At 38.1% G+C, this 27,566-nt stretch overlaps 1 protein-coding gene and 1 pseudogene across 2 annotated transcripts in view; both read right to left on the bottom strand.

Annotated features, from left to right (window-relative positions):
• The window catches only part of CNTN4 (contactin 4), a 1,054,581-nt gene that overhangs the window by 951,433 nt on the left and 75,582 nt on the right, over window positions 1–27,566 (bottom strand). The gene's annotated exons all lie outside the window — the stretch shown is intronic.
• LOC129548030 (oxysterol-binding protein-related protein 9-like) lies at window positions 17,000–19,106 on the bottom strand (annotated as a pseudogene).

Genomic DNA, 27,566 nt, shown 5'->3' with positions numbered 1-27,566 from the left:
AAGGAATGAAAAGGGAATGACAGTACTTTGAGTTTTTAAATGGGAAGTTACCCTCCACTATACACAAGATGAAGGCATGTAAATAGCATCCATGGACATCTATAAAAAGTAGGAGAAGCCTGGGAGTCAGTCAGAAGTGAGAAGAACTAGGAAACTGATGCCAAATTGTGAAGATTCCTTAAAAGTCACTATAACTTCAAGAAAGGCTGTGTTTCAGTTTACAAGTGGAAGTGGTACAGTGGCTCTTTCACCAGATCACAAATGGATCACTGCTCAGAGCACAGACCAGGTAGGAGTGATTCACAGAGGAAATACCACACTCAACTAAGCCAGGGACTTCACAAGAAGGGTATCACCTGACCATATCCCACTGTGCCTGGCACACAGTAGGCACTAATATTTGTCGAATGATGAGTGCATGACACCAACAAAAGTAGTGGAAAAGAAGGCAGAGGTCAAATGCATAAGTAGATGCTCAATAAAATATTTTTGCATGGAACAAATGAAGTGAAGAACAAATGATACAACAAAGGAATTAACAAATAAAAAAGATTCCTTTGAGTCTACCAAGCAACAAATAAAAGAACACGCATATTCCAGAACGCCTACCAGTGAAATAATTTGAAGTCCATGACAAAAATCAGGATTCATGGTAGGCTTTGCAGGAAAGCAAGAATATCAAGTTGGCCATTTCAGAAATTACTGTGGCACTAAGTTTGTTCTCTCCATCTTCAGCCCTTCAGACACACACCTCAGAATATCTCTTTCCAAGTAAGAGATAAAAGCTAAGTATCTAAAAAATGGCACAGTGGTGTTAACTCCAGCCTGTTTTCTTTATAGGACATAACTTACAGACGATATTGCTCTACAGAAGTCAGTGTCTTCTAAAGCTGGGTCAGACACCAATACTACTGATTACAGGGCCTACATACAGAAGCTTCCTTATTCACATGCCATGTCTAGAAACTGGAGAAAATTTATACTCAAAAAGAAATTAAACAAACACATATGAGCACTTATTAAAAGCTTAATAATATATCAGATAAAGCCACAATTCTTACCAACAGTTCACTGAGAAAGTTGACTTTTTTATTCCCTACTAAAGGATATGTCTTCAAGACTGTGATTATTTTTCTCCAGAGATCAGTTGGTTTAAAGAAGATCCAGATTGTTTCAAGCCAAACTAGTTGACTGCCACTGTAAGTATTATCTTGAACTATTAGGAAACTACCTACCCTTGTTTTTGAAGGCAATTTTCCACAAATTGGACAACCACACGATTCCAAGAATGACACCTATCAGTGGAGAGCTTACCTGATATGATGGATTCAGAACTGTTAAGCCTCTAAAAGGAGTCAGTTCTTCTTCTGTATAAGTAACTAATACTCAAAAACACATGCTAATTTTCCTACAGTATTTTTTTCTTGTAGGCATTAACATTATATATTGCATCAGAATAGTAATTATTTTCAAATTCTAATATATGAAAAAAAACTTTAACTTTTACAAGAAAGTCAATTTCCTGACAAATAACATTTTTATTATAATGCCATCATGAATGAAAAGGATTGTGTTCAAGAAAATATAGAGAGAATCTGCTCAATATTTCTTAACATATATACTCCCTCATGGTCTCTGTTTTGCTTCCAGTGATAATCTTTATATTGGCTCATCTCAGCAATCTGTACCCATTTGTTTTACCACATGTCTTCTGATTCATTAAACAACACCCCCAATGAAACTAGCATTATGAGAGCACAATCCTCCCCTTTTCTGACTCATGATTTAGTGAGAAATTTAGGGTTGATTTTAAGGGGACATCTATATTCTGGAAAAAAAATTAAAAGGAGTAAAACTAGATAACTACCTCTCTGACTATCCATCTCCAACTTAACTTACATGGGGTAGGAAACTACCACATCTCAGTTCTCAGAAGTGAACCACAGGTTTCTTAATGTCTTTTTAAAAGACTTTTTACATATCTCTATTTTAATAGCAAGAAAAAAAGTCTTAAATTTAACATGGAGGTCCTTGTGCATGGCACATTGGTTGCTAATCTATCAGACATTATCCTTTTCTTACTTAGAGGAAGAGTATGGGTTTTGTTTGAGAATTTATCTCTTTCTTCTCAAACCTGAGGATGTGAAGAATGGATAAACCGAGATTTGTCTAATCCAGGGAAGCAAAGTGGGCCATCTGTTGTATAAATAAAATTTTATTGGAACACATTCATACCATTCCTTTACATACATTTCTGGTTGTTTGCTCACTGAATTGGCAGAATTGAGTGATTGCAGCAAAGACTATGTTGCCTGCAAAGCCTAAAGTATTCATTTTCTGGCCCTTTACAGAAAAGTATGCTACCCACTGGTTAAGCTAAGCCTAATCATCTCCTTCTACTCACCAGTGACTGGTTTGAATCAATGCATATGACACAATCCTAACCAGTAAGGTAACTAGAAAAGTCAGTGAAGACTTCTGAGAGAGCTTCCTTACTAACCAAGAGAAACACACACAAAGAAATAATCCCTTTTCTTCTTTTCATTGTTGATATGTCTGTATGTGTCTGTGTTTGGTCATGCCCAACCTGTTGAGACCCCATGGAAAGTAGGCTGCCAGGCTCCTCTGTCCATGGGACTTCTCAGGCAAGAGTACTGGAGTGGGTTGCCATTACCTTCTCCAGGGGATCTTCCCAACCCAGGGATCTAACCCATGTCCCTTGTGCCTCCTGCATTGGCAGGTGGGCTCTTTACCAGTTGAGTTATCACCTGGGAGATATGTCTGTACCTGCCTATCCCAGAGTTTCTTTTTAGGTATGATAATAAAGATACAAATTTGTAGGCCTGCTGAGTTAGCACTTACTTCCACCTGCAGCCAACAGCTTCTTAATAATATTCTCAGATCATGGAATGTCAGAGAAATGACTGGCCAGGGAGAGACAGGAGAAAAGATGTGAATAGGCTAAGGAAATAACTCCTCTGAAAGGCCATTCTAATTTTATAATAAGATTGTATTGTGAGAATGATGGAAGACCCACGCTGCTTTCTACAGAACTGAGAGAATTGTATACTTACTGCACTTATAAAAATTCTACTGTAAGTAATTAGAGCTACTTACTAATAATTCATTACCACAAAGAGTCAGAATAGCTATGTATTTTTGAACAAAATGACAGATTATTTCTCAGGTAACTTGGGGAGGAAGACATTACTAAATTTATATTACTTTAATATTTTTCTTGGGCTCCAAATCACTGCAGATGGTGACTGCATCCATGAAATTAAAAGACGCTTGCTCCTTGGAAGAAAAGTTATGATGAACCTAGACAGCATATTAGAAAGCAGAGGCATTACTTTGCCGACAAATGTCCGTATAGTAAAAGCTATGGTTTTTTCACTAGTTATGTATGGATGTGAGAGTTGGCCCATAAAAAGGCTGAGCATCGAAAAATTGATGCTTTTGAACTCTGGTGTTGGAGAAGACTCTTGAGAGTCCCTTGGACTGCAAGGAGATCCAACCAGTTCATTCTAAAGGAGATCAGTCCTGGGTGTTCATTGGAAGGACTGATGTTGATTGATGTTGAAGCTGAAACTCCAATACTTTGGCCACCTGATGGAAAAACTGACTCATTAGAAAAGACCCTGATGCTGGGAAAGATTAAAGGCAGGAAGAGTAGGGGATGACAGAGGAAGAGATGGTTGGATGGCATCACCGACTCAATGCACATAAGTCTGAGCAAGCTCCAGGAGATGGTGAAGGACAGGGAAGCCCGGCATGCTGCAGTCCACAGCATCACAAAGAGTCAGACATTTCTGAGAGACTGAACCACAACAATCAATGTAATAGTAAATGCCATTCATTCAACAGATTTTACCACATACCCACTATGTGCTAAGCATCTGAGATGCAGTAAAACACAAAGAAAAAAGGCCTTTATTCTTGAGAAGCTTTTAATACAGTGGAGGCAGTCATACAATAATATATAAGAGTAAATAAGCAAGGAGAACAATATGACAGAAGGTTACAGAGCAAAATAGGGGAGGTGAGACTATTAGAGAGATTTCGGGGGAAGGAAAGGATGCAGTGTTAAATAGAGGCGTTCACATGCATTCAAGGGGATGTAATTTGGACAAAAACATAAAATAATTAGAGGGATCAGTAAGAGGATTCAGAGAGAACCGAAGTTAAAACATAGGTCTGTGCACAGTATGTTCAAGGTCATTGTGGCTGAAGCAGAATGAGAGAAAAGTAGTAGAAGATAAAATTGAGGAGCTATACCCTGTAAAAATTTATAGGTCACTGTGAGGGCTCCAGCTTACACTCAGAGTGAAACGGATAGTTAATGCAAAACTTTCAGCTAAGGAATGTCATGATTTGACACACAACATATCGCACTTTGCTGAAACTAGACAACGGTGACTGGTAAGTGGGGTAAACATCGAAGCAGGAGAACTATGATAAGGCTATAGTAGGGGTCCCCAACCTCAAGGATCTAATGCCTGATGATCTCAGGAGAAGTTGATGTAATAATAATATAAATAAAGTGCAAAATAAATGCAATTCACTTGAATCATCCTGAAACCATCCCCCCACAGTAGGTAGAAAAACTGTCTTCCATGAAATCAGACCCTGCTGCCAAAAAGGTTGGGGACCACTAGTCTATAGAGATAATAGTGACTCAGCAGAAGGTAATGGAAGTGAAGCTGCTAAAGGACTTTCTATTTCAGAGTGTGTTGTATATACATGTGTATGTGTATTTCTATGTTTACATTTTTTAACTTGCAGTAATTTCAAAAATACTGAAAGCTGCAAGAATTTAGAGGTATTCTTTACCTCTAAACCCTTTACCCAGATTCACCTCCTGTATTAGTTTCTTAAGGTACTGTCACATGCACCACAAGCCAGGTGTTTAGAACAATAGGAATGTATTGTCTCACAGATTTGAAGGCCAGAAGTGGGAAAATACAGTGTCAGCAGGGCCAGGCTCCTTCTGAAATCTGCAAGGGGGTGATTCCTTGTCTGTTTCTAGCTTCTGAGGGGTTGCTGACAATCGTTGGTGTTCCTTAGTTTGCAGTTGCATAACTCCAACCTCGGTCTCTCGGTTTTCATGGCCTTTTCCCTGTGTGCCTCTGTGTCTTCACCTGCTCTCCTATGAACTTTCTGCAGACCCATAACGGGCAGAGTGTGTGGGCTGCCTGGCCCACTGACAACCCCCTCAGCCTTCTGGATCTGCTCTGGACACTTAACAAGACCTGCACCGGCTCTGCAACTTGGTCCTCAGCGTCATCTCCCATAGCTCGTCTTACGCCCATGCATGCTGCCTTCAGCCCTACCTGGCCCAGCCCTCCCCTCTGTGGGGTAAAGATGCATCATAGGTCTTGGGTCAGGTTCTGTTCCTCTGTGGGACCAGACGTTTTTCAGCTCTTTGTTATTGAATAAACAAACCCGTTTCAGAAAAAGAAAAGTGATATTAAATCAGGGGCCCATGGTATCCTACCACGACCACATCTTAAATAATTATATACACAATAACCCCATTTTCAAATAAAGGCATATTCCAAGTAACTAAGGATTAGAACATCAATGTGTCTTTTCTTAGGGGGCACAATTCAACTGATAACATCTACTTATAACATTGTGTCCTGTTTGCTTTCTTCATACATATTCATATTATTCTTTCTAGAATATTTGAGACAAGTGTCATGGACTTATACCTAAATATTTCAGTATTTCTTTAAAAAAGGATATTTCCTACTACAAACAGAGTTCAGTTACTTACTTCATTGAAATGAGTATGTATACAGAACTTTAACCTAATCTGCTGGTTTCATTTCTGTCTTGTTAATTCACCTATTAATACGCTTTATAGCATTGCATTTCTTATACTTTAAGATCCAGCTATATCTATTTAGTCATCACATATCTCTTATACTTTTTATCTGTTAAAGTTCTCCAGCTTTTCTTTTTCTTCTATGATATTAATATTTTTGAAAAATATAGTTGATGGGCCATTTTTATAGTCCTTTATATCACCTTAATATTATCTTTCTAGAGTTTATATTCCTTCAGATTTAGAAGGCAAGTGTATTTTTATATAGGGGAGTCCTGAGGTTTTAGAGCCAATCAGGGCCAGACCACTCTATAATTGACAATACCAGAGATGCTAGGATATATGGAGGACATTCTCCACACAGAAAGAAATGCTGCAGTAAAGGAAGAACAGACTAAGTATTTGGGGAACAGCAACTATGGAAAAACTTCTGTTTCAGGATAATATGGGCAGTGGAAGTAAGTCAGCTCCAGTAAAGATGCATCCTATGAATGGGAAAGGTTTAGGTGTCCTCCCAAAGCTGGTGCCACAGAAATGGAGGGTAGTCAAAGCAAGTATATTATATGGTGCTTGATTTAAGCAGTCTGTAATCCCCTGGAAAAGGAAATGGCAACCAACTCCAGTATTTTTGCCTGGGAAATCACACAGATAGAAAAGCCTGACAGTCTACGGTGCATGGTGTCCCAAAGAGTCAGACACAACTTAGCAACTACATGCATGCACTCTGATTCACTTCATTCGTGTCCGACTCTTTGTGATCCTATGGACTGTAGCCCACCAGGCTCCTCAGATCATGGGATTCTCCAGGCAAGAATACTGGATTTGGTTGTCATGCCCTCCTCCCGGGGATATTCCCAACCCAGGTATTGAACCTGTGTCTCCTGCATTGTAGGCAGGTTCTTTACCACTGAGCCACCAGGGAAGCCCTGATTTAGACACTAACAGTGACAAATCTTAACAGGAAAGCTATAAGTATTTTAAATCCGTTATATGCCTGGATCACATGAAAAACATACATACAAACATATACCTGTTTTCTCTCATTATTTTTTTTAAATACTGGGGAGACAGTGTATTCGGGAATATTTGGGAGGAATCAGGGCAAATGACTCTGAGAAGGAGAAAAATGGCAAACAATGACTTAGAGAAGGTTTTACATGCTCTGCTATGAGGTATACTCACACATTTCTCCAGCTCTTTTTCTCTTATAGCATCTTTAATACAGAGGCTATGCTGCTTACTGATTTGTTGTGTTTGTATGGAAATATAACATTCTCGGTAAACTCGAAGTGGGGGAGGTAAGAGCTGAGGTCTATGTCTGAGTCAACACAAGAAAAAAAAATTTTTATCTTTAAGCCTGAGATGAGAATAAAGGAAGTGAAGTGCTGATAATTAGTAAAAATAGCTACTGAATTGTTAAAGTTAAAGCCACAAACACCAAAGAGTAAAGATCAAGCCCTAAGGTAATAGGAGTCTGGATCTCCTAAGTTTCAGACCCTGAAAAAGATCTAGGAGGCTAATTTAGACCCAACTAAAGAAAATAAGGATTCTAGCAGCCACCAACTAGTGGACAATCCTAAAGGGAATACAAGGTTGGTGACCTTGCACATAGAGGGGAAAAGACACCCTATGAAGAATAAAGGGGCAGCACAGGCCTGGCTGAGCGAGATATCCCAATTCCTGCTCTACAGGGCATAGGTTTCTCAAAAACTGAAATTTAGAGAAAGTATGAGTCATTTGTCTCCAAGCATTCATCCAAGAGGAAAAAGGAAGTCAGCAATGTGCCCTGTAGATGCCAATTCGGTACCAGCCTCTGAGCAGAGCCCAGGCCCTGCTCAAATCACAGGTGTTTGTTGTTTGGCTAGCATGGTCTCTGAAGGCTAAGGACATACATCAATCTTGGGCCTGGTTCCCGAGAGGAGCCTGGGTCTGAGGCATAAATTTCAGGGAAGAGAGCATGGCCAACACATGGATGAACTCCAGGCTCAGGCAGAGCCCAGGGCTGGACAACTCTGTGATCGCAGACCCTCCTTTTTCCTCAAGCAAAGCAAAGGGATAAGTGTCACATCTACAGGCTTCACATAGATTCTGAGAATCACAATTTTTTTTTTTTTTTTTAAGGAAGAACAGTTGGTTCAAAAACAAACAGTTCAGAACAGTCAGTCAAGACATCACAGATTGATGTCCTAGAAACACCGAGAAAGTCAACTGTGTCTGAGGCACCCTCTTTCTATGTTTCCCAAAGAGCCTGTGTCCCCATTCTGGACCTACCAGCAAGTGTCCAGAATTCCAGATATCGCACTCACCCCTGCTCTGGGCTCTGTCGTTGAGCCAAGTATTTTCAGTGTGCCTGAAAATCCTCCTCTGTTCCATCTCAGAAGGGAAATAACTGTCAATGAAAATTTTTAGTCCATGTGGACAAAATGTATTTCACTAGCTTGTTTTCTGAAAGAGATAGTCTTTATTTCTTCTATCCCAAAATATTTTTTGGTCCAATTACATTTGTTTCTTCTAATGAGAGAGTTGTGTCTTCTATCTCTGCTGCATATGCAATTGAAGTTTATACTCTCAGTAGTTTGGGCTGATTAAGTAAGCATCATTCTCAAATATGACATTCTATGCAAGCCTTTGATTGCATGGCCATTATGTCCCATTATATACAGTCCAGTTATGAAAGAGCTGTTCTCCTTTCAAGTGGGCACAAAAGTCTTAATTGATTTGAATTCCAAGTTGACAAACAGATAAAGACTAACAAACCAGATTCTCTATTGCCTCTTATCCAACAGAGAAAAGATCTCTATAAACCATCAATCTATTGCAGAGCTCGCCAAATGGTGAGACCATAACACCAAACAGCCAATCTTCTTGAAGCTAATGAGAAATAACTTATCTGGCTAAAAAGACACCCTTCTGCCCAAGTTTTAAAAAAAAAAAATTGCAAAAAAAAAAAAAACCCATAAAATTAGCAGAGAAAAAAATTAAGATAAAAAAACAAAGTCAGGAAAATTCTATTGTCCCTCCTGAAGCCAAGAAAAGGCATAAGTTTGCTTAATTTTCCCATGAAGTACTTATACTCTTGTGCAAAATTTACCTGTGTCTGTTGAACCTACTGGATATATCAATGGAAGATCTCCAGAACTTGTAATATATAATCAATTTTTTAAACTGTTAAAATAACTGTCACAAAGATAAAATTGACAGGTGTAAATGAGTTTATCTTACTTATAATGAGGGAGCTAGTCACATGCTATGGAGAAGGAAATGGCAACCCACTCCAGTGTTCTTGCCTGGAGAATCCCAGGGACAGGGGAGCCTGATGGGCTGCCCTCTGTGGGGTCACACAGAGTCGGACACGACTGAAGTGACTTAGCAGCAGCAGCAGCAGTCACATGCTATAGGCGCTTCCTGTTTCCTGTTTAAGTTGACCCTTGAATAACATGGATTTAAACCTGCACAGTCCACTGCAATAAATACAATACCTGTATTTTCATTTTGTAGATCTTTAACTAAATGTGGGGATATGTGTTTGATTAGAGATCACAATATGTGGATTCGAAAGAACTACTGTTTGAGTCCTGAGTCTATGAAAACTGTTTCAGCTTCCTGCTCTTGGGTGAGTCATTTATCAATTCGTTTGTTTTTGACGAAGATATAGCACCCAGATTTTCAACTATGTGGGGATTCTAACCCACATTGTTCAAAGCTCAACTATATTTTATAAGTAAATCTAAGGATTCCCTGAAAAATGGAATATATGCTGTGAGTCACTGAACTTAGTGAAAAATCCCTAAAGATGTAAATGAAAACTAAATTTTTATTCTGTTATATGTACATAGCTCTTTTTTACCTACCATTTTTAGAGTTGATTTGTCAGTATTTGTGAACACCAAAGGCATGCTCAATATAATTCAAAACAAAGACCAGAGCACATGCTGTTAGGAACAGTCATTTTAAGTTGAACAAAATCATTCAGGAAAAAAGAAAAAAAAAAAACACCCACATGCTGAGCTAGTGTCTTTATCTTAAAAGTACCACAGTTCTTCTCAACCAAGACAAAAATCAAACTTATGGGGAAATTTTGCTTAGAAAATAGCTTCCAAATAACCAATAACTGGATTATAGGAAAGTATATTACTTTTATTAATGTTATAATGAGTTACATATTCAATATCTTCTTGGTTGATTGACCCATAATTTTAAATAGTAATTCAGATAATTTTTAACATATACAATGAGCTGCATATTCAGCTGGCCTTCCTATAATTTTAAATACTAGTACAGACTGTTTATGAAATTGAAAGGGAAAGTCGCTCAGTTATGTTTGACTCTTTGTGACCTCCTAGACTATACAATCCATGAAATTCTCCAGGCCAGAATACTGGAGTGGATAGCCTTTCCCTTCTCCAGGAGATCTTCCCAACCCAGGGATCGAACCCAGGTCTCCCGCATTGAGGGCAGATTCTTTACCAGCTGAGCCACAAGGGAAACAGAATGTTCATCAGTTCAGTTCAGTTCAGTCACTCAGTCGTGTCTGACTCTTTGTGACCCCATGAATAATAGCACGCCAGGCCTCCCTGTCCATCACCAACTCCCGGAGTTCACTCAAACTCATGTCCATTGAGTCGGTGATGCCATCCAGCCATTTCATTATCTGTCATCCCCTTCTCCTCCCACCCCCAATCCCTCCCAATATCAGAGTCTTTTCCAGTGAGTCAGCTCGTCACATGAGGAGTTTCAGCTTTATCATCAGTCCTTCCAATGAACACCCAGGACTGATCTCCTTTAGAATGGACTGGCTGGATCTCCTTGCAGTCCAAGGGACTCTCAAGAGTCTTATCCAACACCACAGTTCAAAAGCATCAATTCCTCAGTGATCAGCTTTCTTCACAGTCCAACTCTCACATCCATACATGACCACTGGAAAAACCACAGCCTTGACTAGACCGACCTTTGTTGGCAAAGTAATGTCTCTGCTTTTTAATATACTATCAAGGTTGGTCATAACTTTCCTTCCAAGGAGTAAGTGTCTCTTAATTTCATGGCTGCAACCAGCATCTGCAGTGATTTTGGAGCCCAAAAAATAAAGTCTGACAGTGTCTCCACTGTTTTTCCATCTATTTCCCATGAAGTGATGGGACCAGATGCCATGATCTTTGTTTTCTGAATGTTGAGCTTCAAGCCAACCTTTTCACTCTCCTCTTTCACTTTCATCAAGAGGCTTTTTATTTCCTCTTCACTCTCTGCCATAGGGTGGTGTCATCTGCATATCTGAGGTTATTGATGTTTCTCCCAGCAATCTTGGTTCCAGCTTGTGCTTCTTCCAGCCCAGCGTTCCTCATGATTTATAAGTTAAATAAGCAGGGTGACAATATACAACCTTGACGTACTCCTTTTCCTATTTGGAACCAGTCTGTTGTTCCATGTACAGTTCTGACTGTTGCTTCCTGACCTTCATAGTTCATAATAATGAAAGTGAAAGTGTTAGTTGCTCAGTTGTGTCCCACTCTCTATGACCCCATGGACTGTAGCTCACCAGGCACCTCTGTACATGGATTTCTCCAGGCAAGAATACTGGATTGGATTGTCATTTCCTTCTCCAGGGGATCTTCCCAAGCCAGGGATTGAACCCAGGTCTCTTGCACTGCAGGCAGATTCTTTACCATCTGAGCCACCATGGAATCCTTTCATAATAACAGATGGTAGGTATTACATACTGGTTGTTTTAATGGAAATAAAACTACTTAGTAAGAAAGGAATAAACAAGACATAACTAATGTTGTATCTCCAGACTTCATTAACAGTGATTAACAACTTTACATCATCTCTATGAAGTTAATATTGTGAATTTATTTATAGTCTTGCCTTTGAATAGCTACCAACAATAAATGGGTAAGTGGGTAAATGGATAGATAGATAAACAGACTAACTTGAATAAAAGAAAAAGGAAAGTATAGTTGGTAACTGATTTTCCACTTATAAACAGCTATCACTGGCTGCATCCTGAAAAAGGCACCATCTAGTGTACTGGCTGAGAATGCCAGCCTCAGCAGTACTATCCAAAACACTTTGAAGCACAAGGGTTAACGTGGTAAAACACCATATAACTGATGATAATTTACACCTCGCTAGAACCTACTACTTTTATTGTTTTCTCAAGAATCCATCACTTCTGGGAATGGATTTTCTGTACTTACTGTCAATATTTAGAGGCATTCAATACCTGTTACTGCAGGGGAACCAACAATTAGATCACCAATTAAAACTGGTCCCTATTATCTGCTTATCTACTGTTTCATTTTGTATACGGAAATGTAACCAAAACCACAAAACCTGGTGTTATTTCTATTTTCTTTGGGAATTTATGTTTGATCAGCCCTACCACATGTCCATTCAACCTGTTATCGACAGGACACATTTTTTTTAAATAGTCTAGTTAGAAGGAAAATACAGTAGTTCAAAATGGAATGAAACTTACTAATTCATCAGTGGTTAAAAGGAACTTTGGCCTTTTTTTTTTAACATTAATTGACAAGCCAACAAGCCATTGTACTAAAACAGAATCATTTATAAAGACAGCAAATTTATAGGAGGAAATAACACTGAATTATCAGTCAGGAGACTGGGAGCCTCATTCTCAGTATAATATGACAAAGGATAATTGATTTCATCTTCCTGTCCTGTGTTTTCGTCTTTTCCTCAAAAATGAAACCAAATATTTGCTAGTGGAATTTCACTCAAATGACTCCTGGTTCTTAAGACACATTCTGCTGAATATAAATCTTCAGAATTTCACACAAGTCACCTATCCCTTTATGCATGGCTTATCAGTGACACCCCATCACCCTTACCACCCATATATCTGAGTAACAGCAGATTGGCTAACGGTTGTTAAACATTTGGCACCTTCTAAAACCCCTGGGGGTGGTCAATTTTGTTTTCTTTTTACTGTTGAAGGAATTATGCACCAATTAACTAGAGGCCATTTTCAGCACTTTTTTTCAGCAATGCATCAGTCATTTTAAAATGATGAGAAAACATTTCACAAAACAGGAATTTGCTGTAAGGCTCAGGAAACTCAAACTGGGGCTCTGTATCAACCTAAAGGGGTGGGATGGGGAGGGAGATGGAGGTTCAAAAGGGAGGGGATACATGTATACCTATGGCTGATTCATGTTGAGGTTGAAAGGAAAACAACAAAATTCTGTAAAGCAATTATCCTTCAATAAAAAAATAAATTAAAAAAAATGTTATGACAATCTCCCAAAAGAAGCTTTTTTGAAAGTCATGCTGGAGTCATAATAGCCAATAGTTTTTCATGTTCATTTTCAGCAGAATCAGTTTGCTTTAGCAGATAAAGCACATTCCACTGATAAACTAAAAACAAACAAATTCCCCACATAGTTGCCTTCAGTAAAATGTTAAACACAGTGAGTATGGCCTAATCATGAGCAGTAAACAGATGGCAAGGCAATATTTGACACATGACTTATCTGTCAATGCTCATAGCCACGTACGCAATTCACTCTGAATTTGACCTTGATTGTCTTATAGACTCTGTCAATCACAATGACATGTGATTCTTCAATCCAAGGTAAATTTCCTCTATAACTACAATCAGATGGTTGCTAAAGCATCGCTGTCAGTCACTGGGTTATCCCCAACAATATGCTTTCTAGGAGTGTGTATAGCAGTCAACAAACTTTCATTTAAAATGCCACTGAAAGACAATTTATACTATTTGAGATAACTTTGCCAGAGCTAGTTGTCAGGAGAGTCCAGCTCAAGGAACTGAATTGCAGAACTTAATTCAACTGATAAGGAAGGTCAAGAGTAACCCTAAGAATCACATTAATCAACTAATCAAACAACCAAATTGTTTCTAATGAAGCCTGTTACACAATATTTAAGGAAATATGGGTCATTCAAAATCTTTTTCCTAGGACCACCAAGAAGCAAGTGGATCAAAAATAATTATTTCTAATTGGGAAACCATGAGACAAAGTTTGTTGTCGAAGAGAGACAAATGTGGGCCCAGTTTACTATGTGACATACAAGTTTGTAAAGTAAAACCTTCTGAGCCTGACTTTTCGACATGTAAAATTAAGACATACAACTTACCTTGCTGGGCTATAAGAAGACTAAATTAGGTAATACTTGTAAGTATACTTAGCAACATATACAACCTAGGTAATAGTTCATAAATGTTAGTTCCATCATTATCTTCTAGTAAATATTGAGTATAAAATATAGGAGCTATTTTAGGTAGGATGCATATCTTACCAAATTCTGAAATATAAGCTGATAAAATACATATAAATCAGAACATAAACTATATGAGTCATGTTTATACCATGCACATATAATCAATATAATCAATATACATATGCTGTCTAATTCAGTAGCCACAAGTCATAGATAGCTACTGGGCAACTGAAATGTGGCTGATTTTTTTGGCTTAAAACAATGATAAATAATTATTATTTCACACAGTTTTTGTGCATCAGGAATCTGAAAGCAGTTTAGCTGGGTGGTTCTGGAAGTTTCAGTCAAGATGTCATCCAGAGATGCAACACAAATCTTGATTTAGACTAGAGGATCTGTTTCCAAGATGACTCATTCACATGACCAGCAAGGCAGCGCTGGCCTGTGGCTAGACGCCTTAGTTCTCTGTCATGTGGACATCTACATAGGTCTGCTTGAGTACTCTTAAGGCTCCACAAAGGCCACTGGTTTCCCCCAGAGCAACTGAACAAAGAGATGGCAAGGCAAAAACTGCAAAGTCTTCTTTTTTTTTTAATTGAAGTACAGTTCTGACACAATAGAATATATTACAGTTGTACTGTATAGTATTTCATAGTTTTTAAAGGTTATACTCCATTTATAGATATTATTATAAACTATAGGCTACATTCCTTGTGTTATAAAATATATCCTTGTAGCTTTTTCATACATAGAAGTTTGTACTTCTTAATCCCCTACCCCTATATTGCCCTTGCTCCCTTACTTCTCCCCACAGGTAAACATGGGTTTGTTCCCTATATCTATAAAATCTTTTATTTTTCGTTACGGTCACTAGTTTGCTGTATTTTTCAGCTTTCACATATAAGTGATACCATACAGTATGTGTCTTCATCTATCTGACTTATTTCCCTTAATGTAATACTCTCTAAGGACTTCCCTGATGGCTCAGTTGGTAAAAAAAAATCTGCCTGCAAATGGAGGAGACCACCTGCAGCACAGAAGACCCAGGTTTGATCTCTGGGTCAGGAAGATCCCCTGAAGATGGAAATGGCAACCCAGTCAGTATTCTTGCCTGGAAAATTCCATGGACAGAGGAGGCTGGCAGGCTACAGTCCATGGGGTCGCAAGAGTTGGACATGACTTAAAGACTGAGACATCACCAATACTCTCTAATAATGTCCATGATGTTGCAACATCCTTGTTGTTGCAACTGGAAATTTTTTTCATTCATTTTTTATGGTTGAGTAGTACTCCATTAGAAGGAAATGGCAACCCACTCCAGTGTTCTTGCCTGGAGAATCCCAGGGAAGGGGGAGCCCGGTGGGCTTCCGTCTATGGGGTCACACAGAGTCGGACACGACTGAAGTGACTTAGCAGCAGCAGTACTCCACTATATATAAGTATCACATCTTCCTAATCCATTCATCTATAGCTAGGCACTTAGGTTGCTTCCATATTTTGGCAATTGTAAATAACACTGCTATGAGCCCTGGGGTGCATGTATCTTAGAATTACTGTTTGGGTTTTTACTTTTTCAAATAAATACTCAAGTGGGAAATTTCTGGGTTGTATGGTAGTTCTATTTTCAGTTTTTTGAGAAAGTTCTACACTGTTTCCCACAGTGGCTGCCCCAATTTACAGGACCACCAACAATGTACAAGGATCCCATTTTCTCCAATACCTTGTTAATATTTGTTATTTGTGTTCTTTGTGATGATGGCATTTCTGACAGGTGTGAAAAAACTGCAATGTCTTTAATGACCTGGACATTATACTCATTTATTTCCAAAATGTGGCTAATCTTAATGGAGATGCACTATAAGCAAAATGCTTACCACATTTTAAAGACTTACTATAAAAAGTGCCCTGTATACAAGACAGCAAAAGAGACACAGGTGTATAGAACAGTCTTTGGGACTCTGTGGGAGAGGGTGAAGGTGAGACGATTTGGGAGAATGGTATTGAAGCATGTATATTATCATATGTGAAATGAATCACCAGTCCAGGTTCGACGCATGATACAGGATGCTCGGGGCTGGTGCACGGGGATGACCTGGAGGGAGGATATAGGGTGGAGGGAGGTGGGAGGGGGGTTCAAGAAGGGGAACACATGTATACCCGGGGCGGATTTGTGTCAATGTATGGCAAAACCAACCAATGTATTATTGTAAAGTAATTAGCCTCCAATAAAAAAAAAAGTGCAAGATAATTCATTAATAATTTTATACTGAATATCTCTGATTTAATGACTTTTTAAAATAAAATTCACCACTAAAACTAATTACACCTGCTTCTTATAGTTTTTTATGTAACTACTAGAAAAATTTATTTATTTATTTAAGGTTGGAAAAATTATGAAGCCTTAAGAAGCATTGCGTATAATTAAACCATAGTCCAGAGTTAGATACAATAATAGCTCAATTCCAAAATAAAAGTTATTGTAGGTGAGACTATGAAATTTCCTAACACGTGATTTTCAATACATTAAATTTTCTAAAACAACTCAGAGGAACTGATATTTACAGTAAATGGAGTATTTATGAAAAATCTGGTATCAGCTATATTATATACATGTATATATAGAACCCAAGATTATATGAACTAGGAAACATGATGTATATCTCAACAGCAGTACTAGAATGCAGAGTTTAAGACTGGGATTTATACTGTGGGATTTGGAAAAGGAGCAGACATCTTGTTTTCAAAACCTGAAGTTTTTCTCAAACCAAAACCAACGTTGTAACTGCCGCAGACAGGAAAAAGGGAAGCGTTGCTTGCTTTAACTGTTCATCTGCCTCAGAAAGTCCAGTATCGCTGAGACAGGAACCACTGCAATAAGAAGGGAGTGAACAGGTTTTCCCAAAGGAAGATTGTTGCTCAAGTATGCCTCCTGCCCTGGAACCAGGAGCAAACTTTGTGTTTCCCAACCTAATGCTTGGCAGCACTGAGACACTTCAGTAATGGTTCATCATAAACCCAGCATTCTCCATCTTCATTAAACAATCTTGTCTCCCATTGAATTTCCTTTTCCTTCCTTTCTCGGGCTTCTGCTGTTTGTTTTTCTTCAAGTCTATGCTTGGCTTCAGTTGCTGCATCAGTGTCTCTGATTTTTAAGTCGAAAGTGACATCCTTCCAAAGGCAGCGGGATTCGTACTCATTCTGATCTTCCAGCTTCCTTACTTTCTTCTTAATTATAGGCAACTTCTTGGTGTCTATAAAAACTACATTTTCCCCTGTTGAGTATTTTGCATATATTACACCATTCCATTCCCCTTCAACTGAGCAGAAAGACTTCTTGTCATTTGGAGAAAAAATCTCAGCAGTAATTCTGTGCTTCTTGCCCCCATAGAAAGGTTTAGTGTGGAAGACGATATTTGCACTATAGCCAGTTTTGGAACAATTAATATTGCATTCTCCGCCTAGTTCCACCCAGGGCACTGTGAGGATAAACCTGCCGTAACCATTGGGGAATGTGAGAATGTAATGTTTGTCATGCTCTAGACACGAGACAGCGCTGCCCTATGTTGTGCACCCCAATTGACATCCCATGGAATTTTGATATGAGCACTGAATTGTATCTTCTTATTAAAACACTCAGCATAAAAGGCTGAAATGGGTGGATGATGAGAAACCTACTCAGCCACAAATCTTACACTATTCTTGGAAACCCAGGGAACTGGTCCTTCTGAAACTAGCTCCGCATTCTCTTCAGTATCATTTGGTAATGTCCAGTGACCCTGAAAGATTTCGCCCAAAATGGGGTTGTATGGCTTTTTGGCAACCGATCCTTTCCTTCCGGCGTGAAAGGCTGAGAGATACCATTTCACAACCTGAACCATTCGGTCTCTGGCATCCTTCTGGTCACTAATACTCACAAACAGGTCTGGATGAGCAAAAATTCTGCATACATTTCTAAAAGAGATCTTCTTTCAAGAATAAATGTTGGAAGAACTACCTTTGTAAGATCCATTCCAAGTCTAACCTGTGACAACAGATGCATGATAACACTCTTATGCTCTTCCACCGACCCTGCCTCCCCTTCGTCATCTCTATCATCATGTGAATCGAAAAGGTCAGCATCATTTGTTCCATTGGACATGGAAGAATTAAGTGATTCCGTGGTATCTGGGCACTTTAGACTATTTACTGAGCTGCTGTGTGTCAAGACTGAGGCAGATCCAGAGGAATCTATTAAGCGCTTTGATGATGAGCCACTCTGATGAAATTCATCTGCATCATAGAATTCATCTTCACTGCTAGAGTAAGAGAACTGTGGGACTGTGTTTGGAGACAAGTTGACATGGCTTGGAGAAGTCAGACTGCTACTAGGTGGTGAGTGGCCACTGCCTGTACTATTTGGTGTTGGAGTCTGATGATGGCCCAAGGTTGCTAATACAGGTCCAACTGGTAGAGAAGATGGACGCTGCTCTGACTTACACAACTGAGTAGGTTCTGGAGGTAAGACAGTCTGAGAAGGCATTGTGTTGACCACAGGTTCCAAGGGACTAGGTTGATATATTACAGGATTAAGAGTACTATAGTATTTTTCCATGAGGCTTATAATCTTAACTGCTATCTCAGGAAAAGATATTGTATTGTATTTATATCACACTGTTCTGTTAAATCACCAGGGCTCAAACCTGAATTCATATATAATTCCATCTGCATGATTCTCCGCAATATACTGGTCTTTAGCGATCTGCAGCAATACAATGCAGTGTTTAATTGATTCTACCATGCTATTTGTTGTCTCTTTGAGGGTTTCAATTTTCTTTCTCTGTTCATCATCTTGGCAGTTTTGAAGTTTGTCATCAAAAAGCTTCAACTGTTCTATCAAGATTTGTAAGTATGCATCAGCCTCTGTAAGTTTCTTATCAAAGTCCTGGACACTAGGAACAAATCCTGAATCCAAACCTCCGCAAGTGGCCACCAAGAAAGCCATTCGCCAAGGCCCCTGCCCTCTGTGCCTCCAGGGGAGGGAGCCGAGGGCTGCTTCCGAGCACCCTCTTCGCCCCCACTCCGCCGTATCACCGATGCGCTGCAGTTGGTCTCATCCTAGAAAAATTTAAATTGGTTTTGTGGCTCATATAAGATTTCCGAAGGACAGTGCTGATATATATACATATACATATATATACATATATTTATACACACATACACACACATATATATATTATGTACGTCTGTGTGCTCAGTCATGTCTGACTCTTTACGACCCCATGAACTATAGCCTTCTGGCTCCTCTGTCCATGGGATTTTTCAAGCAAGAATACTAGAGTGGTTGCCATATCCTCCTCCAGGGTATTTTCCTGACCCAGGGATCAAACCCACATCTCCTGTGTCTCCTTCACTGGCAGGCAGATTCTTTACCACTGAGCCACCTGGGAAAGATTTATATATATATATATATAAAATCTGTAATGGATGTCTGAATAAACAAATTTGTGAGCTGCTTTCAGATTCATACATGTAATTTGCCTCACTCTCAAAAAAAAGTCTTTGAAAATTGAAATGCACACTGTATATGAGTAAATGAATATTAAAGATTTTGAAGAAACAAAGTGTGAGAAAAATAAAAATTCATTGTAAAATCACTAACAGTGGTGTTGGACATGAAAAACACATTGTCCTCATGACATTCATAGTGTATACTCTTAATAGGGTAATATTTTTTGTCACAGCTACAAGAGGGAAAGCATTCATCCATGCTGAAAGTTGAAGTTTATTATCTCAACTTCATTGGATGTACAAGGAATCCTATTAATGAAATCTAAGTCTCTCCTCTCCTTTCCAATTCACTGTTTTTGAAGTGTTATGGGAATGTCACCCTGACAGCTCTACTTTACCCACAGAAGAGAAGACTAAGAAGCAACCTTTCTTATTAATAATTTTTATTTGACCAGAAATATTTTAATCATGTGAGCACTTAATAAGGTACAAATAATTATTTTCAATTACATGATAATTACTTTCAGTGTAATTACCATGCCAGTGCAACTTTGTTGGAGATAATCAGATGGTTACTAGTGAACTGCAAATTAATTCAGAACAGGACATTTATAACTGCAAACGATCATGATTACCTTGGAGTCCTATGAGCACATCAGAAATGTGAGTAGGTCGGCAGGGGGATCAGGGACATTTATTTACCAGGAATGTCACAGAGGAAGTAAGATGAGATCATAAATCCACGTGTCCCTATTCTAAGCCGAAGGATAGTCTGTGCCTGCTGGTAGTGAATTTTTTGGCCTTATTTCACTCAATATATGCACAGATTATTTGAGTTAGTCTACCAATCAAGATCTTCTTCACGTATGCACCATCTGCATGGTAGTCCGTGTTGTGTATTTAAAGGCATCTAAGTAATAAATCACACTTTTAGTGTTAGAAGATAAATTAACAGAGCTATCTATATGAAAAAGGGATACAGATGATGAGAGAGGTAAAATGTCTAAAGATCACACAGATGGTGAGTGAGAGAACTGATTTCTGATCTCCTAACTTCTAGTCTAGCGCCACGGTGGCTCAGACAGTAAAGTGTCTGCCTGCAATGCGGGAGACCCAGTTTCAATCCTTGGGTTGGGAAGATCCCCTGGAGAAGGAAATGGCAATCCACTCCAGTACTCTTGCCTGGAAAATCCCATGGATGGAGGAGCCTGGTAGGCTACAGTCCATGGGGTTGCAAAGAGTCGGACATGACTAAGCGAGTTCACTTTCTTTCAACTTCTAGTCTAGGACTATATTACACTGTTTCCCAAACCTAATTCCTTTACTTTCTGCTTCATGATGTTGCCATATTTACATACTGACTCAAACCTAACAAAGGTCTATATCTTAGTCTCATGCTAAACACTAATATCTGAAAATGTATTAGTTCCATGTTAATCACATTTATCTAAATCACACTAAAATAAACACACATCTGTCAACATAAACACTACTTTCTGTAGTGTTATTCAGTATTCTGTGGAATATTTGCCACACTCTGTGAAACACTACTCTGTATCTCACTCCCACTGTATGCTAGAATGTATCTGTAACTCTTTAAGGTTAATAATGGCTTACAATAACACTCTGTACTTCAGAAAACAAAACAAAAATTATAAACACCTTTGGATGGAGCAATGTATTATACAATAACTCAGTGCAAAGACATATGTGTTACAACCCTGGCCCTTGAGAAGCTTAAAGCTCTCCTGTAGTACAAAAGCCATACACAAATACATTTCAATACTAAACAGCATGAAAGGCATGCTGTACGAGCAGTGCATCCTGGTATAGAATTTCACAGGTGCTTGCTATATCATTCCTGGATGAAGTGAACAGTAATGATTCTGCAATGGAGGGAGAAAATAAGCTGGAGCTTGAAGGAAACTGAAGTTCAGAAATGTCGAGTATGGATATGTAAGGCAGAGAATGCAAATACAACATCAATCGGATGAGAAAATTTCTATCACAAGGCGTGTGTGATGGTTCAATTTAATGCATCTTGACGAGTTTATGGTGCCCAGTTGTTTGTTAAAATATTAGTCTTGATATTGCTGTGAAAGTATTTCATAGATGTGATTAATATCTATAATCAGTTGAATTTAAGAGACTATATTAATGTGGATGGGCCTCGTAAAATCAGTTGAAGGTCTTATAAGCAAAATCTGCAGTTTCCTGAAGAAGGAATTCTGCCTAATGACTATAACAGCAAAATTCTGCCTACACTGCCAGTTAGTCACTCCACCCTACAGATTTCAAGCTCAAGATAATAACATCAACTCCTGTCTCAGTTTCTAGACTGCTGGTCTGCTCTACAAATTTCAGCCTCAAGACTTCAACACCAACCCTGAGTTTACAGTTTGCCAGCTTACCCAATATCAGAACTTCCAGTCTCCACAAGCGTGTGAGCCAATTACTTATTACATTATATATTTAACATATATACTTTATACTCCTTAACATACACACAGAGACACATATACACACCTTGATTCACAAGGATTCCCTCATCCATTTCCCCCAAATATTCATTTTATTCCTTGATAGCTATTAATAGCTCTATAGCCCACAAGAAGCTCTGCTAAAGGTTAACAAACCACCATCATAATAAAAAACATAATAAAATACTGTGTAAACTCTGAGGAAGATGTGTTTAGTTCCGCAGGTATACTCTCATGCAGTCAAATTAGGTTATAAAATGAAAAATCATTGATCATTCAGATTCCCAGAGGTTTTATCGCTCTAGCTTCCCACCACTCCATGTCTTGCTAAAGTACATCCATCAGCTAATATCATCCCTAATCAGCAAGTCAGTAGATTATGCCTATATTGACATTTCCCTTCAAGCCAAATGGTCTGTTTGCTCAGTTGATCACTGTGTTCTCATTAGGAGTTCTTAACCCATCAAAATCATATTTGATGAGTCTGGCAAAGTACTCAACTGTATTTGTGTTCTCTTTTGTTCTAACACTAATTGTTGAATATTTTAACCACCCTTCTGATGAACAGAAAACCGCAATTTAGACATCCAAACAAACCAATCATTTTTCTGATGGCTGACAACTCGACGGACATGAGTTTGGGTAAACTCTGGGAGTTGGTGATGGACAGGGAGGCCTGGCAAGTTGAGATTCATGGGGTCGCAAAGAGTCGGACACGACTGAGCGACTGAACTGAACTGATATCAGTACAAACACAGTCTACCAATTTGCAGATCACTGACAATCTTTCTGATCTGTAGTCCAATGGTACCTGTCACACACACTTAAAATTTTAATCATCTCTGTTTTTCTTTTGGCCCCCACATGCAGTCAGTAAGCAAGTCCCATTTTCACTTTCACACTCTCTCTCATTTGTCTCTTCTTCTCCAGTACTATTTCCTCCACTACAATTCAGGTTTTTATTATTTCTTGTTTGTCTATCTAATAGCCTCCTAACTTGTCTCTATCACCAGTGTCAGTCCCGTACAATCCACTTGTTACACACTACCTCTGGAAGGAACTGCCGCCTGATGGACATCTCCATTCCAAGCCATCCTATTCTAAGAAACATTTGCATTCCCTATCCTCTACCAAAAAAACACCAACTCACTTAGCTAAATATTTAAAGGCTCACATGGGCTGGTCTTTTTAGCAATTGACTTTCTGGAAGTTGAAAAGATGAAAGAGCTAGTCCTCAGTCATGTCCAACTCTTTGCGACCCCATGGACTGTAGTCCTCCAGGCTCCTCTGTCCATGGGATTCTCCAGGCAAGAATACTGCAGTGGGTTGCCATTTCCTTCTCCACTTGACTTTCTAATCATTGTTAATAAATTCCCTGATACTATCTAATGGAAAGATTAACTTATAATAAAACTTGACTTAGTTAAAAGCTTTACCCTGAATGTACCAAGTCCATGGTTCTCAAACTTCGGGACCCATCAAGTCAGCTGGAGTGCTTGTTAAAACACAGAGTCTGGGGATAGGATGCAGCAGTTTCTGATTCAGTAGGTCTGGGGTGAAGCTTGAGAATTTCCTTTTTTAATAAATTCTTGGGCGCTCCTGGTCCAAGTACCACTCTTTGAAAACCACTTCTCTAGATTAGAGTATCACAGACAATATTAACACCAAACACATCAAGAACTTGATGAACAATATAGCATTTCAAGTAAATACATTATACAAATGATCTGCTCTTGTCCTATATGGGTTTTGATATAGTTGGAGACTAAGTTTTCTCACAACTGTGAACAGACACCAACAGTGAGCATGATTACATGAGCTCTGACATATGTCAATCAGAACACCGTCAAGAAATGTAATTTGCCCTGGGATTTTATTTACACTGGTAGAATATAGACTATAACTTCCTGCTGAATTTCTTACCTAAAGTGATAACAACTCTGCTTTTTCCAATGCTTAAAGCAGTGAATATTCAGTACAAAAATGCAAATAATTTAGAATGTTAACTCTATGAAATAAAGTTAAAAAGCTCCACTCTGTCATTTCAGCTCCTGTATTCTTAAAAGTTTGGTTTTCATTTTTCTAACTTTATTTTTTTCTTTACACAAAGGACAGACACAAAGATGAAGATATAGATTACAAGCGTGAGATCACAAATCACACTGTTTGGCAACTGTTTTCTCCTTTGACAATTGTACTGAATATTTACCAAGTCAATACATACAGACACACCTCATTATTATTGAGTCCCTTAAACATTCTTTTGTAAGAATGTATGGTTTTTATTTAAGTACCCATTTCTTGATAGATATTTAGATATCTAATTTTTTGGCAGGGGTTAATCAAAACTGTGAAGAAAGCTGATGGCCAAAGAATTGATGCCTTTGAACTGTGGTGCTGGAGAAGACTCTTGAGAGTTCCCTGGACTGCAAGGAGATCCAAACAGTCCATTCTAAAGGAGATCAATCCTGGGTGTTCATTGGAAGGACTGATGCTAAAGCTGAAACTCCAATACTTTGGCCACCTCATGCGATGAGTTGACTCACTGGAAAAGACTCTGATGCTGGGAGGGATTGGGGGCAGGAGGAGACGGGGACAACAGAGAATGAGACGGCTGGATGGCATCACCGACTCGATGGACGAGTCTGAGTGAACTCCAGGAGTTGGTGATGGACAGGGAGGCCTGGCGTGCTGTGATTCATGGGGTCGCAAAGAGTCGGACACGACTGAGCGACTGAAATGAACTGAACTGAATCAAAACTATTCCTATTTACATATGCCTTGTGCTTATGGAGAACTTCTATTTTATTGAATTTAAATTTTTAAGAAAATTTAATTTACCTTTCTCTTTAATAGTTCTTGGACTTGGATCATGCTAAGGAGGTCCTCCCCTCAAAGTTAAAAGTAATCTATTTTTTCCTATTATATGATGTGGTTATTTTCATATTTAAATCTTAAGCTAATATAAATTATTTTTGCTTGGAGTAGAAATTTATTAACACACGTGTTTTTTTATTGCAGAATTTGTTGAGTTACCAATCTATAGTATTGTTCCCTCTATAAGACACATTTCATATACACTTAAATTCCTAAATATCATTTGTTGTGTTTCTATTGATCTACCTATTTCTGCACAATTTTGTATTGTACAGTACTTTAAAAAAATTTTTGGCTTTCTAATTCAAGTTTATATTTCATAAAGTCCCCTATCCCTTTTACACAATGTCCTTCTTCTAAATCTCTCAAAACATTTCAATGATTTTTCCCTAAGATCAAATTTAGATTCACTGTTTAATTTCTGTCCTAAACCAACGTACAAAAATACATACATACATACGTTGGAGAAGGAAATGGCAACCCACTCTACTATTCTTGGCTAAAAAATTCCTTGGACAGAGGAGCCTGGTGGGCTACAGTCCATGGTATTGTGAAGAGTCGGACACGACTGAGCACACATACACATACATACATAGATAAATAGAACCGTTAAGATTTTATTCAGAATTCCAATAAATATGCATATTAATTTATGTACAACTTATATTCTCAAAGGTCTTCCAAGTTAGGAGGAAAGTGTGCTTTGCTTTTCAATCAAATATTTGCTTTACATTACTTAATAAAGAGGAATACATTTCTTCATGTAGGCCTTCCTACAGTAGCATTTCCTGTTCAGTCTACTTTTTTTTCTTTTATGTAATTGCTTCTCTTGCAAATATATTTCCTTTATATCTCTTTCTCTCTCTGTTTTCTGTTTGTTTCTTTATTGACATATAGTTGATTCATAAAATTGTGTTAGTCTCAGGTGTACTACAAAGTGATTCAGGCTTTTTGTTCAGATTACATTCCATTATAGGTTATGAAAGGTTCTTGAATATCATTTACTGTGCTATACAGCAAATATTGTTGCTTATTTATTTTATATATAGTAGCTCGTATGTGTGAATCCCATATTGCTAATTTGTCTCTCTCCCACTACCTTTCCCCTTTGGTAACCGTAAGTTTGTTTTCTATGTCTATGAGTCTGATTCTGTTGTGTGTATAGATTTATTGACAGCATTTTTCAGATTTCACATATAAGTGATATCATATCTGTCTTTGTCTTCTTTCACTAAGTATAATACTAAGTCTACACATGTTGATGCAAATGACAGTATTTCATTTTTTTATGGTTGAGTAATATTCGATATATATATATATATATCACATTGTCTTAAGCCAATCATCTGTTGACGGGTATCTGGGTTGTTTCCATGTCTTGGCTATTTTAAATAGTGCTTCTGTCTCTCTAGTAATTAGTGATGTTGAGGATCTTTTTATGTGCCTGTTGGCCATCTGAATGTCTTCTTTGGGAAAACATCTATTTAAGTCTTCTGCTGATTTTCTGATTGGGTTGTTTGTTTTTCCAACATTGAGTTACATAGCTGTTTATTTTGGATAGTTACCCATTGTTTGTTGCATCATTTGCAAATATTTTTCTCCCATTCCATTAGTTGTCTTTTCATTTTTGATGGTTTTCTTTGCGATGCAAAAGTTTTTAAGTTTGAGTAAGTCCCATTTGTTTATTTTTGCTTTTATTTCTTTTGCCTTAAGAGAATGATCTAAGAAAATATTAGTACAATTCATGTCAGAGAATGTTTTGCTTTTGTTCTCTTTTAGGAGTTTTATGGTGCCATGTCTTATATTTAGGTATTTAAACCATTTTAAGTTTTTTTTTTTTCCACACAATGTGAGGAAGTGTTCCAATTTCATTGATTTACACATAGCTCTCTAGCATTCCCATCATCACTTGTTGAAGAGACTATCTTTTCTCCATTGTATTTTCTTGCCTCCTTTGTCACTGAATAAGTGAACATGGTTACATGGTTTTATTCTGGATTCTCTCTTCTGTTTCATTGATCTATGTGTCCGTTTTGGTGCCACTTTCATGCTGTTTTTTTAAAAAAATTTTATTTTGTATTGGGGTACAGCCGATTAACAAACAATGTCATGACAGTTTCAGGTGAACAGCAAAGGGACTCTGCCATACATTTACACGCATCCATTCTCCTCCAAACTACCCTCCCATCCAGGCTGCCAAATAACATAGAGCACTGTTGAAACAGCATCAAAGAACTCCATGTATAGCACATGGAACTCTACCATGTTATGCTGTTTTGATTCCTGTAGTCTGGAAAGGTTATGCTTTCAGCTTTTTGTTCTGTTTTCACAGGACTGCTTTGGCAATTCTGGACCTTTTGTGGTTCCATATAAATTTTAGGATTATTTGTTCCTTACCCTGTGAAAAATGTCACGGGTATTTTAATTTCCTTTTACATTTCTGATTCTTATACATAAACCACTGGTTTTATCTTATAGCTTGCTATATTACTAGCATTAATTCTAGAAGTTTCTACATAATTGTAAAACTTCTATTGAAGAACCCCAAACAGTAATCTGAAAACCGTAATAATTTGCATCTTTCCAATATTTACTCTTAATTTTGTTTCCATTTTACGTTCTACAATCTTCAGAGGTTTGTTGAATGAGAGCATTTATAAGGAACATTTATGTCCTATTTCTGATTTTGA

Source organism: Moschus berezovskii, chromosome 24 (genome assembly GCF_049115385.1).
Source record: "Moschus berezovskii isolate FMDL1 chromosome 24, NW_MosBer_1.0, whole genome shotgun sequence".
In the NCBI taxonomy this organism is placed as follows: domain Eukaryota; kingdom Metazoa; phylum Chordata; class Mammalia; order Artiodactyla; family Moschidae; genus Moschus; species Moschus berezovskii.
The sequence above is the reverse complement of the archived record's forward strand: the minus strand, read 5'-3'. Positions and strand labels throughout refer to the sequence as shown.